This window comes from Halyomorpha halys, unplaced genomic scaffold (assembly GCF_000696795.3).
Source record: "Halyomorpha halys isolate HHAL.00 unplaced genomic scaffold, Hhal_1.1 Scaffold9.1, whole genome shotgun sequence".
Taxonomy (NCBI): domain Eukaryota; kingdom Metazoa; phylum Arthropoda; class Insecta; order Hemiptera; family Pentatomidae; genus Halyomorpha; species Halyomorpha halys.
This window is the reverse complement of record NW_027110416.1, coordinates 703832-709124: the sequence shown is the minus strand read 5'-3', so window position 1 is coordinate 709124 and position 5293 is coordinate 703832. Positions and strand designations below refer to the sequence as shown.

The 5293-nt window shown below is 32.9% G+C and overlaps 1 protein-coding gene across 1 annotated transcript in view; it reads right to left on the bottom strand.

Moving 5' to 3' along the window:
• Nucleotides 1-5293, bottom strand: part of LOC136796051 (U-scoloptoxin(05)-Sm1a) — a 748021-nt gene that overhangs the window by 154782 nt on the left and 587946 nt on the right. The gene's annotated exons all lie outside the window — the stretch shown is intronic.

Here is a 5293-nt window from a genome sequence, read left to right as displayed (position 1 = left end):
CTATTATGTATATTACCATTTATTGTTCACCTAATTTAAATACTTTTTTACTATGTTTACTTTACAAATTATTTTCGTTATTGTGGCATAACTGCCATCCCCACTCATCCCAATACAAACTGTCACTTTGTCTTTGACCGCCGTCAAAACAGGTATGCATTCTGTCTCCCTTTAATTTGTTTTATTATATCTTACTTTTCATTTTATACCCCTGTTATTTTACACTTATTTTTTTCTTTTCCCTTTTTGTAACTATAGTGTTTGAATCTTTTTTAGCCCTGACGAAGCCCTGTAACGTGGGCTGAAACGTTGGCTCAATAAAATATTATAATTATCTACTATTTGAGTTTTTTTGACCGCACCCGGACCATATTACATTCTTCTATTAATACTTTAATAGTTTACATGGGGATACGTATTACAGTTAAATGAGGATGGGAAATGTTATTAAGACGCTTTGATGATATATGAAAAGGTTCGTTTTTGAAGAGCAGATTTGTAGTTTTGGCATCCTTTCCTCTCTTTTTTCAGAGTGGTCTACATCTGTGTATATTGATACCACAAAAACCTGTCTTTTGATATGCTTTGGACATTTTCTCATCTGAAATAGTCTTAATCATTTATAATCTTTACACTTTCTTGAGACTGGTTAATTTTGTTTAAATAAATAATTCAATTTTTATCCGTTTTTGTCTCAACACATTTTATTTTTGTTACACGTCCGACGTTTCGGCCAATCCGCCCATCCTCAGGGACATCTACCACAAAAGCTGTTTTGTGTTGAGACAAAAACGGATAAAAATTGAATTATTTATTTAAAAAATATTCTTATTTATTTTTTTTAGACTGTCTAGTAAATGTTATAATATTCGGATTCGACGAGCAGTTTCTTGTCTTTTCAGTTTTGTATGAGTATTCCATGTACGATTTTTGTCAAGAAGTAGTCCTAGGAAACGTATCTGCTTTACAGAAACTAGTAGATTGTTATTAAAAAGTACAGTAGCATTTGAAGTTATGGGTTTAGAACAAAAGTAAAAGTGTTATGGTTGGATTTAATTTTTTACGTTCAGTTTTGACACCATTCTTCAAGGATGATGGAGGATAATATTAGTATGGGTTGGAATGTCAGCTGTAAAAACTACGAAATATTTTGAAACTATTTTTCAATAATTCGATAGTAGAAAAATTACTTTTTTTGAACGATTATATGCGTCCATAGACAATGTTCCCAGAACTTTTTTTCATTCGATTTCAAAATCATTATGGTACAAGGCGGTCTCCTATTTTAATCATCTTTGACTGAATTTCAGATTGTCCTGCGAAATCGGGTATTTAGGTTGATATTATACTTAAACAGGTAATTCGCTATAAATTAAGACCTGAAGGTTATTATCCAATATGGACGAAGAGACTGCCTAAATGGGCAATTGGCAGTATTATTCAATTACAACTGAGACGAAGCTAAATCTTATTGAATAGTAATCTGAATGCCTCATTGGAAAGTTTTAATTGCTTGGCCTAGAAGTTCGAAAGAAGGGGAGGAGGCTTCAACTCCCTCACGATATGGAAATTGTCTCTCAATCTAAGGTTATCTCTTCCCATAGCCCAATATAGAATAGTAAGTCCTCCTTAGGTAATTCTTTAACTAAGTCTATTTTACTCTATCGCTCCTTCAATATTGAGAAAATTTCAACAAGTCTATGAATAAGAATTCGATCTTATTCAAGATGAAACCACACCAGTATGGAAATTGGACTTTCAAGCATTAAATAAATTTGTATGAGGAAAAATAGACTCAGGCATGAATAATAAGTTTTTAATAGAAATTGACTTTATAGCCCTATAATGTGGGCCATCATCAGCGCGTCAGAATTGAAAAGAAATTCAATAGATTAGAGTAAGTAGTTTTTGAAAATAAATAATAAGTTTATGATTAAATATAAAATAAGTAATAAAGATACACAAATTAATGCTGACATAAATAATGAAATTAAGTGACAAAAAAATAAGTTAAACTCCTATTATTTGTTTAATTTTCATTTATTTTTAAAAACCACTTACTCCCATCTTTTGATTTTTCTATTTCAATTCTCAGTCCTGATGATGATCCTCGTGAACATGAAGTCATTCGATTGTCGGCATTTAATAAAAACAATAAAACATGAAAGATTCAGTTTCAAATACGTTCTTAAAATTTTGGCGACCAAGTTTCAAATACATATTTTAATGTTATGAGTTTTAGCGATATTAATAAATAATGAAATGGATGTGGGACATTGTGGATTGTGTGAAAAATACACTGAGTATAGGCTAAAAGAAACCTGTATAATATTTTTTTTTTTAAATACTTTTTTATTTATTGATAGATATTACAATCTGACACACAGTTGTGGGAAATAGGTAATAGTGATAAATGGTCTCATACATACTAAAATAAATAAATGAATGAAAAAAAAAAAAACTCTCTTAAAATATATAAAAACAGAAGAATAAACAAAATGAACATAATCAAACTATGTGTATGAAAAATAAATAAATAAATAAAATAACATAATGATAACATATTATAGTCCCTAGTCACATTTACACTCTCATATACAATATTTATACAATCGACCTGAGGATCCCTGAGCCCACGTGTGAGGGGTAGAGCAGAGCTCAAAAGATCTCAGTGCATTCCTCTAGCCGCATCACGTAGTGAGTCAGTGGAGTGCGCTAAATGTATAAAATTGATCAAGTAACATATATAAAAGCAGTGTGCCTTGTTACTTTCCAATTAAAATAATTTGATACTAGGAAATGCAATTACAATTTTGATTAGTAATTTCAACTGTCTGATAAACCACTGTAATTGTAGTAATATTTTAAATTTTCAATTACAAGTCAAACCAAAATAATGACACGTTAATTGCAGTTAATGTTTTCCCAACACTGCTGTGCTGTAGTCACCTAGCCCAAATTCGAATCGGGCAGTAGCAGATAATAATTTATTACACACCTTCCAAGGTACCCGCCTCTATCTACAAAGTGGGGGGGAACCCCCAGCGGTTGAGCATGATCCTAAATTGCCTCCTTTCACAACTGTTGACCTTGAAACAATACTTCTTTAATTACTGAAACTAAGAATCTTCGTTGTTTGTATTGCGTAATTGTACAGGTTCATTTTATCTATTCATATAAAATTAAATTACAAAAAAGTCTTTTCAAGACTTGTTTGAATTTAATATTTCCTTTAGTTAATTAACATCATAACAGAAACAAACTAGGATTATTCACGCAACCCCCATTGTTCATAACCATTGGCACTTTAAAGTCGTAAATCTTACTATGAAGGTTTTAAGTTTGTATCTCAGGTCTTTGACTACTTTGTAAAAAAAGAAGCAAAAAATAATCACTCACTTTCATCACTTAGATGAATTTTACGTCATAGAAAAAAATGTCCCTTAATAACAAAATTATTATAGACATGTTATTTAGACCAATATTGACTTACATCACAGAGGTGAGAAGCTCTTGTAAAAAACACACCTTAAGTGTTACAGATCATTCATTAAAAATTCCACCGGTATGTCATTCACTGTTCCTCCTATATCACAAACAAATCATTACACGAGGGCTTAGATATATCATTCATGACTGAGGTAATTAAGAAACAATAACAAAATTTTCATGATAAGCCAAAATAAATAATAATAATCTTAACGGACGATCTTAAGCTATATACAAAAATCAAACAACAATTGCAAAGTATGAGTGAAATAGTGTCATCCTATAACAAAGATATAAGCATGTCATTTGGACTTGATAAATGCGCGGTGCTGCATGTGAACAAGGGAAAGGTGGTCAATGTCCAAGACCTGCTGATAAATGAAGATGAGTGTATCAGGGAACTAGAAGCCAAAGAACAATACAAATATTTAGGAATACAGTAGCACCTCAAAACAGGATGTGAAACAAGAGCTCATAACAATATTGAAAATGAGACTATGAATAGTATTGAAGACTCAACTATCTGGAAAACAGAAAATCAAGGCCATCAATACTTGGGTCATATCAGCGCTAAGCTACAGCTTTGGTATGTTAGAGTACTCAAATACCAGCCTACAAGAACTAGATCGTCTTGTGAGAACGACACTCACGCAAGGGCGGGTCCGCCATCCTATATCATCCAAATCCATACTATATTTATCTAGGAAAGAAGGAGAACGAGGACTCATAAATATTGAAGAAGCGTGTCGAACGTGTGAAACCACTGGTGTTTATCAGGCAATCGTTACAATGGATAATGGTCTGACTGCACTGAACCTGAGCAAAGCGGATAAACCGAACATGGTTTCAAAAAAATAACGACTAGCGGAATGGAAAAACACCATAGACAAAGAAAGATCAGTTCAATGGCTAAAAGCTGGAAGGCTATTCTCCGAGACAGAGGGATTCGTGGTTGCCATTCAAGATCAGGTTATTGCCACCAGATCATAAAGGAAGCATGTGCTAAAAGACGCAACTGCACCGGATTATTGTCAATTATGCTCGGTTGCGCTGGAATCAATCCAACATATCACGAGTGGATGTGGAGTTTTGGCTGGTGCTGAGTATTTACAGAGACACAACAATGTGGCCAAAATTTGCATCAGGCCCTGACGATAAAGTACATGAAAAGAGTACATACTACAAGTACCACCTATACCAAATAGACTCCTCCAAAAATGTCCTCTCAAGCTCTATTGGAATGAATCAATAATTACGGACCATACAGTACGCCATAATATGCCAGATATCCTCCTTATAGACCTAAGAAAAAAGAAATCGGAACTTATTGATGTCGGAATCCCAAACGATAATAATATAAGCTCTACTTTGGGAGAAAAACTAAGGAAATATCAGGAATTGGCGATTGAATTGATGGAACTGTATCACTTGGAGGGAGTTACCACTACTCCAATTATTATATCCACCCATGGTCTCGTACCAAAATCCACAATGGCAGGAGTGAAAGGTTTGTGAGTTGTGAGTCACAACAGTCGGTTCTCTTAGACACAGCACGCTTAGTGCGAAAGATTTTAAATATTTGAAAACAGAAAATAAATAAATAAACAAAATATGAAGGTGGTTGGACTTCTGGGTCCGTCACCTCAGATACTCAACCCGCAATAGTGAGAAAAAACAAAAATAATAATAATAATTTTAATAATTAATAATAATAATAATAATAATCTTAATGGACGATCTTAAGCTATATGCAAAAAACAAAAAACAATTGCAAAGTATGAGTGAAATAGTGTCATCCTATACC